The 13,929-nt window shown below is 38.4% G+C and overlaps 1 long non-coding RNA gene across 4 annotated transcripts in view; it reads left to right on the top strand.

The window, feature by feature from the left end:
* The window catches only part of LOC144308333 (uncharacterized), a 137,228-nt gene that overhangs the window by 67,513 nt on the left and 55,786 nt on the right, over positions 1-13,929 (top strand). For all 4 annotated transcript variants that reach the window (XR_013374821.1, XR_013374820.1, XR_013374823.1 and 1 more), the window contains one exon: positions 13,200-13,461. This is a non-coding gene — a long non-coding RNA (uncharacterized LOC144308333). The remainder of the gene's footprint in view (positions 1-13,199; positions 13,462-13,929) is intronic.

Here is a 13,929-nt window from a genome sequence, read left to right on the forward strand (position 1 = left end):
GTTGTATTAAAGAACACTGATTGGCGTTGGGGATAGTTCCTATAATTTTTTCCAGTAATTTGCATAGAGATAAAAAAAAGTAAAAAAGGCAAAACCTCTTATAGTATAGATAATGTAAGTGAACTTTTAAAAAGTCTTTTTTCTTATTCCAGTATAGTTAATATACAGTGTTCTATTAGTTTTAGGTGTACAATATAGTGATTTAGCAATTTTTTTCTTTGTTATCATTTTATTTTTTCATCATAATTAAGTATGTTGTTTAGTATGTTAAATAAAGAATGTTGTAATAATAAAGTAATAGAGTATGTTGTAAAGTATGTTAATCCCTATCTCCTATTTCTTGGATTATCCCACCAACTTCCCCTCTGGTAACCATTAGTTTGTTCAGAGTCTGTTTCTTGGTTTGTCTCTCTTTTCCTTTGCTTATTTGTTTTTTAAATTCCATATGTGAGTTATATCATATAGTATTTGTCTTTCTCTGATTTACTTTGCTGAGCATCGTACTCTCTACCTCTATCAATGGTGTCGCAAATGGTAAGATTTCATCGTTTCTTATGGTTGAATAATATTCCACTGTGTATGTATACCACATCTTTACCCACTCATCAGACAGTTGGATTGCTTCTATAGTTTGGCTTTTGTAAATAATGCTGCAATAAGCATTGCGGTGCTTGTATTCCTGCAAATTGGTATTTTTGTATTCTTTGGGTAAATACCTAGTAGTGCAATTGCTGGATCATAGTGGGTCTTTTTTTTAACATTTTGAGGAAACTCCATACTGTTTGCCACAGTGGCTCCTTTCCCACCAGCAGAAGAGAGTTCCCCTTTCTCCATATCCTTGCCAACATCAGTTGTTTCCTGTGTTGTTTATTTTAGCCATTCTGACACGTGTGAGGTGATATCTCATTGTTATTTTCATTTGTATGTCCCTCATGCTGAATGATGTTGAGAATCTTTTCATGTGTCTGTTGGCCATTTGGATGTCTTTTTTGGAGAGTATCTGTTCATGATTTCTGTCCATTTTTTAATTGTATTGTTTGTTTTTTGGATGTTGAGTTCCATCAGCTCCTTATATATTTCGGATACTAACCCTTTATCAGATATGTTATTTGCAAATATCTTCTCCCATTCTGTAAGTTGTGTTTTTATTTTGTTGATTGTTTTCTTCTCTATGCAGAAACTTCTTTTTTTTTTAATGTAGTCCCAATAGTTTATTTTGCTTTTATTTCCCTAGTCTCAGGAGACATGTCTAGAAAGATGTTGCCATGGCCAAAATCAGAGAGATTACTGCCTGTGCTCTTTCCAAGTTTATGGTTTCAGAGCTCACATTTAAGTCTCTAATCTATTTTGACTTTATTTTGTGTGTAGTGAAAAAAAGTAGTCCTGTTTCATTATTTTGCACATGGCTGTCCAAGTTTCCTAAGGTAATTTGTTGAAAAGACTGTCTTTTCCCCATTGGATAGCCATTCCTCCTTTGTTGAAGATTAATTGACCATATGACTATGGGTTTATTTCTGGGTTTTCTGTTTTATTCCATTGATTGATGTGTCTATTTTTATGCCAGCACCATACTGTTTTAATTACTATTGCTTTGCAATATAACTTGAAATCTGGAATTGTGATACCTCAGTTGTGTTTTTTTTTTCAAGATGACTGTGGTTATTTGAGGTCTTTTGTGGTTCCAAACAAATTTTAGGATTGTTTGTTCTAATTCTGTGGAAAATGCTGTTGGCATTTGATAGGGATTGTATTAAATTTATGGATTGCTTTGGGTAGTATAGACACTTTAACAATATTTGTTCTTCCAACTCATTTGTATGGAATGTCTTTCCATTTCTTTGCATCCCATCTTGAATTTCTTTCACCAGTGTTTTATAGTTTTCAGAATACAAGTCTTTCACCTCTTTGGTCAGGTTTATGCCTAGATATTTTACTGGTTTTGGTGGAGTCATAAATGGGATTTTTTTTCTTAATTTCACTTTCTGCTTCTTCATTATTAGTGCCTAGGAATGCAGAATATTTCTGTACATTATTTTTTTATCCTGTGACTTTACTGAGCTCATTTGTTAGTTCTAGTAGTTTTTTGGTGGAGTCTTTCAGGTTTTCTATATATAGTGTCATGTCATTGCAAAAAGTGAAAGTTTTGCTTCTTCTTTACCTGTTTGGATGCCTTTTATTTCTTGTTATTATCTGATTGCTGTGGCTAGGACTTAGAATACTATGTTGAATAAAAGTGATGAGAGTATATATCCTTGTCTTGTTCCTGACCCTAAGGGAAAAGCTCTCAGTTTTTCTCCATTGAGTATGTTGAAATGTTGGCTGTGGGCTTTTCATGTAAGGCCTTTATTATGTTGGCCTTTATTATGTTGAGATGTGTGCATTCTAGCTATTTTGTTAAGGGTTAAGGGATGTTGTACTTTTTCATTTTTATACATTACTCTGTGCTTATCATGGTAAGTGTACTCTTTAATCCCCATCACCTTTTTCACCTATCCTCTGACCCACATCCCCTTTGGTAACCATCAGTTTGTTCTCTATAGCTAAGAGTACATTTCTTGGTTTGTTTCTCTTTCTCCCTCTCTCTCTTTTCTTGTTTTTACCTTTGCTTGCGTTTTTTGTTTGTTTGTTTCTTAAATTCCATCCACATGTGAGTGAAATCATATGGTACCTGTCTTTCTGTGGTTGACTTATTTCATTTTATACTCTCCAGCTTCCTCCATGTTGTAAATGGCAAGATTTCATTAGTTTTTATAGCTGAATAATATTCCATTTTGTGTATATACCACATCTTTATCCATTCATCTATCGAAAGGCACCTGGGCTGCTTCCATATAGTGGCTATTGTAAACAATGGTGCAGTAAACATAGGGCATGTATATCCTTCTAAATTAGTGGTTTTGTATTTTTTGGGTAAATACCCAGTAGTGTGGTTACTGGGTCATAGGGTAGTTTTATTTTTCATTTTTTTTGAGGAACCTCCATACTGTTTTCTACAGTGGCTATATCAGTTTGCATTCCCACCAACAGTGCATGTGAGTTCCTTTTTCTCCACATCCTTACCAACACTTGTTGTTTCTTATGTAATGTAAGTGAGCTTGGAAAGTATTGGAAAATGAAAAAAAACTAAATTTGAGATGCTAAGGATTTAAAGATACAAATTTAAAATAGAAAATAGATTTGAAACTAAACTAAATACACTGTCAAGTGGAAGTTACTATTTAGAAGAGAATAGGACAAAGTAAAAACTTATGAAGTATATACTTTTAAAGTGGGTTGTAATTGATGGTAACATTTTCATCACAAATACTTACCTGTCCTTAAAGAGTGCATACATTTGATAGAAGTGCTCTTCATATGAATGTGTATGAGCACACACAAACGGTTTTGGTCTTAAGAGTAAGCAGCTATAATAGAAACTCATCCCATGACAGATGAAGATATAGAGTGCAGAGAAGAGAAGTGATAGGCCCAAGGTCACACAGCTCATTCATGGCAGTTAGAGCTAGAGCCCATGGAACTCTAATGCATTTCCACTCATCACTCCTCCTCTGTGGGTAATTTCAGGAACCCTTGAGAAAGTTAAATGCCTCTTCATTTAGCTAATTGGTTCCAAGAAGGAGGCTTTTGACTTTCTGAAGAATCAGATTCATACCTTTCATTGTATCTCTGCTTTGTGTAGTCCAAGTAGCTCAAGCTTTAAGCCAGGTGGACTTGGGTTTAAAATCTAGCACTGACACTCAGAGCTACCATACTGCACAACTCCAGCGAGTACATTACAAAGTAGTTTACATGAATAGGGCTGAGATTAACAAGAAGCACAAGATGGGTTAGTCTTATACCTTAATAATTTTTGAGGCATAATGTCAGATGCTGCCTTTTTATTCTGTTTTTTTGTTTGTTTTGTTTTTTAGATTTATTTATTTATTTATTTATGAATGATAGACCCAGAGAGAGAGAGAGGCAGAGACACAGGAGGAGGGAGAAGCAAGCTCCATGCCAGGAGCCCGACGTGGGACTCGATCCCGGGACTCCAGGATTGCGCCCTGGGCCAAAGGCAGGTGCCAAACCACTGAGCCACCCAGGGATCCCCTACCTTTTTATTTTGATGGCTGATACAAATAGACTTGTAGACAAAGGATCATATGTGAAGAGCCATTCTAGAGAAGGACATACATGTGCTTTAAAAGGTCTCATAAATGAACATAATCAAAACCATCCATTATTTGGGAGCTCTGGTAATGGTTACAAGAGCTAGAACAGGGGCTCCCATCTTCTATCAGTCTGCTTTGGAAAGTTCTGGCCCTACAATCCTCCTCCCATGCAAGATCATGGTTGAAGGCCTGGTCACCTCTATAAAATGATGATAAATAATGAACCTTTGAGAAATTACTCAAGGGGAAGAGGTTGTAGGTTATGGCCCTGTCATCAACAGAGCTTCTCTCTGCACAAGAAGAACATCCTTATTCCAGTTCTACTCTCCCATTTGTTTGTGGGATTGGTGAGAACTTCCTTGATTCTAGAATTTCTTGGATTGTACCTCCAGAAAAGAACCTCTGTGATTTGAATCTGGGCCTCAGAGACTGGGAATCAGTGGGAGAGACTGAATTTTTACTTTTGTAATGTTTATGATCTATGGAGCAAATTAATAACATCATTTGATTGTTAGTTTATTCCAAATTAAGAAAATGAATTATTTTCAGTTTTTGAAGAATCATTTACATATGGACAGGATAATTGCATTATAACACAAGCTTGTATTTAAGTTGGGCTTGTATTATTTAGGTTGGTAGTCTAATTTAGGGGTGTCTGTGGTAGGTTATTAAAGCAGCCTGCAGTGATTCACACTTGAATTCTCCACATGTGATGTTATAATGTGATGTTGTTCTTCCATCAAGAAATGGAGACTCCTTTACCTCCTTGAATCTGAGCTGAGTCTGTGACCTGCTTTGACTGATAGAATGTGATGGAAGTCATCTGCACTGCCAAGCCTAAGTCTTAACAGCTTCTGTAGGGCTAGAGAGGGAGCCAGTCCATTAGGTAAAGAAATATAGGCTATCCTGCTCGAGAAAGGCCACATGGAGCAGCCTCAGGCAACAGTCAGCACCCAGGTTCCAGATAGTGAGTAAGGCAATCTTGAATCCTACAGTCCCAGCAAAGACTCTGCTTTTCTGAGTCCTACCTAGATTCTTGGCCTACAGATTTGTGAGTCTCTCAGTATGTGGATGCAAAGTCAGGGGCTGAATGAGATCGTGTGGTGGGTGGGTACTGTCAATAGATAAGAGATCCCTGAGACTCTCCCACAATAAAATGGTGGCTGTTTTAAGCCAGTGAGCTTTGAAGTGGTTTATATGCAGCAATAGATAATTGCAATCTAGCTGTTAATCAGAATCATCATAAGAGCTTTCATAAAAAACATTCCTGGGGCAGCCTGGGTGGCTCAGCAGTTTAGCGCGCCTTCCACTCAGGGGGTGATCCTGGAGACCCGGAATCAAGGCCCACATCGGGTTCCCTGTGTGGAGCCTGCTTCTCCCTCTGCCTGTGTCTCTGCCTCTCTCTGTCTCTCTCTGTGTCTCTCATGAATAAATAAAATCTTTAAAGAAAACCAGATTCCTGGGTCCCATCTCCAGAGAGATTCTGTTTAGAAGGTCTGCTGGGGGGCAGCCCCGGTGGCGCAGCGGTTTAGCGCCACCTAAAGCCCGGGGTGTGATCCTGGAGACCCAGGATCGAGTTCCATGTCGGGCTTTCTGCATGGAGCCTGCTTCTCCCTCTGCCTGTGTCTCTGCCTCTCTCTTGCTCTCTCTGAATGAATAAATAAATAAATCTTAAAAAAAAAATACTTAGAAGGCCTGCTGGGGAGGGAGTCATCCCAAGCATCTGTAATTTCTCCCTGTGCAACGGTCATTTGGAAAAACGTCAAATCAATAGAGAAGTTGAAAGAATAGCACAGCACACATCCAACCAAACTTCTCTTAGATTTACTGATTGTTTAATTTTACCACATTTGTTTCAGCCATCAATTAGTCAATCTGTCTATCCTATGCATTTCTTTTTTCTAAAATCATTTGAAACTAAGAAATGTCATGTTATTTCATTTTTAAATACTTGAGGATTTATTGCCTAGGAAAAGAACATTTCTTATATGACATTACCATTCTCATGTCCAAGACAATTAATACTGATTCAACAATGGAGGGGGGCACTGGAAGGGATGAGCACTGGGTGTTATATGTTGGCAAATTGAACTCCAATAAAAAACATAGACAAACCAATGTCATTTAATATATAATCTATATTCATATTTCATAAATATGGCAATGTGCTTTACAGTTTTTTTTTATATTAAATGCCTACTCCTATCAAAGAAACCCCACTTCTTAGATTCTGGATCATATCTCTTGCCTTAAGGCTTCTTTTCCTTGCATCATCATTTTTTGCCTCTTTCCAGGATTGTTACTATCATCACATAAATTCATGCTCTGACATCACCCTTCCCTTAACTTCACATGTCCCCACTCCTAACTCACCTATAGCCCCATCTTTTGGCTTTTACAACAAAATTTAAATCCTTTAAGTTGCTGACACTGGCTCTTTCTACTTCATTATGTCTTACTCTCTTCTCAAAACATTCCTAGGTCTTTTGCCCTCTCAACTCCACAGAAACTCTGGTTTTAAGGTCACCAACAATCTTTTCTTCCAATACAGGGCTCATGTCTATGCCCTCGTATTCCTTGACTTTTCAGATGCTTTTTCCATACCTGATCACTGCCTCCTCAAAATGTCGTTTCTTCCTTTGGCTTTTGTGTCAACATATTCTCCTGGTTTCCCTTCTATCTCTGTGGCTGGGGCTTCTTGTTCTCTTTGGCTCACCTTGGTCTCCCTTTCTGACTGACCTCTGGGTGTGGGAGTCTCAAGGCTCTTTTATCTATTGATAGTACTTCCTCCTATTGCCATGTGATCTCATTCAGCTCCTTGACTTTGCATCTACATACTGAGAGATACTGCCAAATTCATAACTAGCCCTGACCTCTACTGTGAGTTCCAGTCTCCTATGTGCAACTGCTTAATTGATATGTCTGCTTAAATGTCTTAAGAGGCATCTCAAATCTAACATGCCCCAGTTTTTGATTTCCCCTTGTCCACTTTGCCTCTGCCTCTTAGTCTTCCCCATTTCAGTTGCTTGAACCACTCAGTCTCTAAAGCCAAAGCCTAGGAGTCAAAGTTGATTACCTTGCAGAGCCCCCCCTTAGCACCACCTATCAACTCCACCTGTAAGAGGGACTCTGAGTGCCCATCTTTTCTCACTTGCCCTGCCTTTGTGGTCCAAGTCCCCATTATCTCCAGTGTAGATCACTTCAAGAGCCTTCAAGCTGGCCTCTCTGATTTCTTTATTCCCTCATCTATTTTCCTGTTGATTTTCTTTTGGGGGGTGGGGGGGTCATTCCTCTGCTTTAAAAATGCAAAATTTCCCATTACAATTGAATGGAATGAAACTCTTTACTGGCCTATAAATCCTATGTAATCTGGCCCTGCATGGCTATCTCTGAGATGGCATCTTTTTAATTTTTTTCCTCAGGTTTTTATTTAAATTCTAGTTAGTTAATGTACAGTGTAATATTAGTTTCAGGTGTACAGTTTGGTGATCCAACACTTCTATACAACACCCAGTGCTCATCACAAGTATACTCCTTTATCCCCAGGAGACTGCATCTTGATCACCCCACCATAGCTGTCTTTACCTTATCTTTGCTCCTTAAACCTTCCCGGTTTTATTTTCTTCATGGGACTTACATATCCTAATAGTACTTGCTCATTTGTTGACTGGTGTTCCACTTATCATCCTCTTTAAGTTTATGGAGTTGTATTCTTTTGTGATTTGTTCGTTGTCTCCAGTATGTAGAATAGTACCTGGCACTTATTTGGTAGTAAATAACTCTTGAAATAATGAATGAATAGGTGAATGATGGCAACATTAGAAATCTGGGATTCATTCTACACTCCTCTCATGCTCTTGCTTTCTAATCAGTATCCAAGTGCTGTAAATTTTGTACTGTTAATTTTCCTGAAATCCCTCCCCTTTCCTCACTCCACCACCCCTGCCTTGGGTTATGTCATCAGCTCCCAAATGGTGTCTAAATCTCTGCTCAAAGGCTGACTTCTGAATACAACTTTTTCTTTTCCTACAGTAGGAACTAGTCCTTCCTTTAGCCATAGGACCTTTAAGACTTTATCACACTTATTTCTTACTGTGTTTATCTCCTTTTACTTTATTGTAATCCCTCTCTAGGGAGAGACTACATCTTTCTGTTTTTGTTTTTGTTTTTCGGACCTAGCATAGTGCCTGGCATGCAGTAGATGTTCAATAAATGTTTGAAAGAGAGTGACTGAATACAAATATATGAGCCTGGCTCAGTGGGGCCATATAAAAACAACTATAGCAAAACATAGACATAAAATTTAGATGTTGAACTTTAGACTTTAAAATGCATTTTAAAATCAAGTCCATCTATTACAATTAAATGATGATTGTTAAACCTACTTTTGTGATTACTATGCTTTCTATCCCACTATCTTTAGTTCTAGCCTTTAATGTTTTGTGTGTGTGTGTGTGTGTGATAATTTTTACATAAAAATAAATCTGCTATCCCTACATTTTTCTTATAGAGAATAACTTAGGGCAAAGAACCCCATGATATACTCAAGTTTTAGAAAATCTTTTTTTTTTTTTTTTGCCCTTTGTATCTTTTGGTGTCTTTTAAATATGCTTCACATATCTAGAACAATTTAGGGAAACGATGAATAAAACTATTCACATATCCTAGGACCCTAATCTAACCTTAGGTGGTTTGAATTTCATTCTTATTTTTGCTACAATACTCACTCCATGTGTATCTTTTGTGTTCCTAAATATTGAAATCAGAATGTCTATGTCCATACTGGTTAAGAAAATATAGGAAGCTGTAACTTTATAGTATTTCCAGACAATGAATATACAGTATGTTTTGCATGTAATTTTTATCTCCTTCCATCAAGTGTAACAATATGTTGAATTTGCCATGGGCCTTTAAAGCTTCAATGTTGTGAAGAGCTCTGCATGAAATTTTAAAGAGACTGGACCTTTCATCTTCACAGCAGCGGGGCACCGCACTATAGGGACAAGAAAGGGAGAAAGAGAGACAGAACATTTCTGAAGCAATAGCAAAAAAATAACAGCAGAAGCAATTATTTCATCAAAGGTTGATTTTTTTTATCCCCCCCCCCTTTTTTTTTCAAATTTCTTAGCTGGAGATTGTCTGCCTTATTGCCTTCATCTCCTGGTGTATGTTTAATTTGCAGGTTTTACATGGTCAAAATGGGGAAAATTTCATAGATGAAAAGATGTTTATTTTAGAAGGTGATGTTATTGATAATAGCATTTAAGTGTCTTTGCAAGGGATCTGTGTATTAGGTGTGATGCAAAGAACTAAATTTGGCATTCCCTAGAGTTCTTAGTCTGTTGATCTCCTTGGGGATGTGAGTAATGCAGATTATTTTCTTTCCTACTTTGCTTTCTCCTTTTTCTCCCACAAACATTAGCACAAACTTTGACTGCTCTGGGAATGTAAGAGAATTTTTTGTCTTCCTTTCTGTGGCTAGGATCAATAATGCTTTCTTCTTATTTGGGGTGGAATGGGGCACTCCTGGCTGTGGTTTCATTGTGTCAGTACCAGTTCTTATGGTACATCATTCTGCTGCCAGTGAGGATAACCAAAGTGGGCCACCATCTTCTTTACTATGATCTTAAGAAATCATCATAGTGAAATGCCTGGGCTTCCCCAAGGGCAGGATCCAACCCCCTCACTCAAATGAAGCTCCAGAGAGCTGTGTTTTTGGAGTTGGGAGGATCATGTCTCCCTCCAGGTATTAAACTTGGTATTTTCTCTTTTCTGCTATTGATTTGGTTTTAGTCTCAGATGACCTGCTCAAACTCCTCTTTTTCTGTTTTTTTTTTTTTTTTTTTTTCTCTTTTTCTGTTTTATCTTCTCTAGGATATTGAGAAGATTAAGTATTTGCTTGGGCTTTGAGGTCTTTGGAGGAAACCCCTTTCTGCCATATCAGTTTCCTGTTGGTGTTTTAACAAATTACTACTAACCTAGTGGCTTAAAAAAGTCACAAATTTATGTTCTTAGAGTTCTGGAGGTCAGAAGTATGAAATGAGTCTTATGGGGCTAATGGTGTTGGCAGGGCTGTGTTCCTTCTGGAGGCTTCTGAAGGGAATCTCTTTCCTTGTGTTTTCCAGCTTGTAGAGACTCGGTGTTCTTTAGCTCACGGCCCCTTCCTCCATCTTCAAAGCACATCACTCCAATATCTGCTTCCATCATCCTGTTTCATTCTGGAGATTTTTTACTTAATCACATCTGTCAAAACTCCATTACCATGAAAGGTAACATATTCACAGGTTCATGGACGTCTTGAGGAGGGGAGTTATTCACCCTACCCTCCTCCAACATTATACTGCATAAAATTCCTATAATCCTCATCTGGCTTCTTTCCATTTGTGAATGCTCCATCCTCAAGTGCGACAGTTATGAACTTACTGCACAAGAGAGAGAAGTTTAGTTATCCTCTTCTCTACAGTTCCTCTTAAGTGTCAAAACAGTGATCAGCTTTAGGAAAGCAAACTTCTTTCAGGGATGGCTCCCTAGGTAATTGGGAATGTTTTTTCCTTATTTTTAAGAAGACTGTGGATGGAGTCTGACGAAGCAGAATTTTAGGGGCCACTGCTTTAGTTTCAGCCTGATGTATGGAGGAACAAAATAGGTTAGAATCTCAGCTATTCTAAACTTGAGTAGAGATAATGCTTAAATTTACTAAATATCTCTTGTCATTTTTTGGGCAATCCCCTCTCTGACCAACTTGAAACTTCTAGTTTCAAGAAGATCTCTCCCTTCTTTGTCAAATATAATCACTGTAACCTCTGTGTTCCCATAGCACTTTTACATACCTCTATTGTAACCCTGTTCTTAGGATTGTAATTATTGGTCTGTGTTTCTGAACAAATGGACTAGTTTAGGGGTAGGAATCCTGCCTTATTGTCTACCTTCTTATTCTACTACTGTGGTGCTTGGCACAGAATAAGCTCTTAGCAGATATTTTTCTGCATGAGTGAATTACTAAACAGCCCTATGGAGTGAGGCCCAAACCTAAGAAAATCACAAAATCTCCTTTAGTTCCCCTATCTCCCCTGTTTACACTCCTTATTTTGCGCTTGCTTCATGCCTTCCCTCTGTTGGACTGCTTTCTCTTCTCCAAACCACTTTCTATTTCATCTTCAAATCTTTGTTCCCACTGTGATAATATATAAACTGACAATTGTGGAGACTACTCTGTGCTAGCCTCAATACAAAGCACTTGACAGAAATTTAATCCTCACAGTACTCTCATGTGATTGTCATTTCACTTATATCAATTGAGATGCTTAGAGAGGTTATGTAATCCCTGAGACCACACAGCTAGTAAGGAGTAGCTCTGGGGTTTGAACTCAGTGGCTCAGCTCCAGAGTCCATATTGATAATTCCCACCGCCTCCTGATAAGGGCTTCCATTCAAAAAGAATTGCTTAGTATTTCCAAAAAGCTCTCCATTCCCTTTGTCTCCATCATAATGTCTAAAAAATGCACATCTATTTAGGATTGAAGTTGGAGTTTAGATATGAGGGCTTTTCTACAGTGTAAGTCACATTCTTGGGCGAATACTGGATAGAACCACCCTGGAAAACTCCTTGGGATCCATTGCCAACCACATATCTCAATCAACCATAGCCATGAATGCCTGCAAATTGATTTCCAAAGAAACAATAGACATTACTTCATGAAACCACATCTACCATCTCTTCCTTCTATGTCACTGGTGTTCAGATTTTTTTGTGTGTAAAGCAGTGGGACCCATTCTTCAAAAAAAAAAAAAAATCTCATGTAGACCTCCCCAATATATAAAACAGATAAAAGTGTCCATGAATTTTCTATCAGTGTGGTCTCCCAGAGTTGTTTCATAAACCCATTCCTTAAGCACACAGTACTCTTTGCTGCAACTTCTTTCTCTCACTCCACTTGCCCCAGTTTTTATATGTATTATCTGTGGGTCTGTGGGGAGAATCCAGTTGACCTATGTTTATAATAGATTTGTGGTATATATTCTTCAATAACGCCTTATGTGAATTCAAAGCAGGCCTAAAAACAGCAAAAGATGGTAGAAATACACCATTGGGTTTCCAAATACGGAGGAAAAAGAGCTCACTGAGGACCCATGGAGGACCTGTTTGTTTTTTAAGAAGTCTCCAGTGGTGATGTTACCTTGATGAATCTACAGTCCAGGCCCTGGCCTTTATCTTGACAGGCTGAAAATGATTTCTTGTGTAAATTTTGTGGCTTGGTTGGCCTGATACTTGAACCAAATGGATCCCTTGGATGGGAGTCATTGTTGCTCAGGAAGTATTCGAATATGCACCATTATCACCTATGCTGATCTGAAACTCTTGATTCTTTGCTTCTGTGGCTCAGCAATGCCTTTTTAAATTGACACATTTTATCCTTAGCTATACTGATACATACAGCAAGGATATAATCAAGTATTGCTGACCCAGAGGACTTTCTGCCCCTTTATGGGAGAGAGCATAGCTAAGTTAAGAACACAGGTGTTAAATTAAGTAAACAGTGCTGAATTCAAATCCTTGGCACTGCCTCATATAAACTATGTGACCCTTGCTAATTTTGTTAACCTTTCCAAACTCATTTTACCTGCCATATATTACAAACAACTAGGGGTTGGAGCACCTGGGCGGCTCAGTTGGCTAAGTGTCTGCCTTCAGCTCAGCTCATGATCCTGGAGTCCTGGAATTAAGCCCCAGATAGGGCTCCTTACTCAGTGGGGACTCTGCTTCTCCCTCTGCCCCTCACCCCACTTGTATGCTCTCTTTCAAGTAAATAAATAAAATATTAAAAAAAAAAACCCAAACAGAAAAAAAGCCAACTAAGAGTTGTGAAGATTAACTGAGATACAGTGTGTGAAAGTCCTTGCTGCTTGGCAGAGGAGATTGCTTGGTGATTGGTAACTGCTAACTTTGTTAGTATTTCAGGTGGCCTCTCTTCTCTCCCCTCTGATCCAGTTTGTATTGATGTGCATGTTTAACTTTCAGAGGTTCCATCTTGTTTCTTTTAATTCCAGATTCCAGGAGGTTGCTCTGTGTGGTTCCAAGAGGCGAAACACAGGGTCCCTAGTGCAGCTAACTGCTCATTATCTCCTCTGCCATTGAGACAGTCATGTTACGAGGACACCCAGTGCTAGTTTCTGCTCCCATCTGTGTGCAGTGCCAACCACTCCACTGCTTTGAACCAGGGTGAAAGTGGAAGCTTCCTCCATGAAGGCACAGCTCTTTCTCTGGCTCCTATGTGACTTCACCTATACTCTGCCCCTTTCTGCTACCCAGGTATGTGTACTATAAATGCATTATACACCAATCACATAAATCAGTGCTTCTGGGAGGTTCAAATGATGCATAAGTAAGTAAATTGTCTTTCTTCACTCTCACAACCATACTCATTGTAGCTTTCCTTTTTTTAAGATTTTATTTATTTATTTTGAGAGAGAGAGAACATGAGCAAAGGGGAGGGGAAAGGGAGAAGCTGACTCTCTGATGAGCCAGATGCAGGGCTCAATCCCACGACCCTGAGATCATTACCTGAGCCGAAGGCAGATTGCATAACTGACTGAGCCACCCAGGCACGCCTAATTGTGGCTTTTTAATGTATATCATTCTAGCCACCTTTCTATACATTTATGTACTTATTATTTTAAAAAATGGTATCATGTTATTCTTTGGCAACCTGCCTTTTAAACTTAAAATTTCTTCATCTTTTCATGTTAGTGCATAGATATATGTCAGGTTCTCCTAAAT

Source organism: Canis aureus, chromosome 3 (assembly GCF_053574225.1).
Source record: "Canis aureus isolate CA01 chromosome 3, VMU_Caureus_v.1.0, whole genome shotgun sequence".
Lineage (NCBI taxonomy): Eukaryota > Metazoa > Chordata > Mammalia > Carnivora > Canidae > Canis > Canis aureus.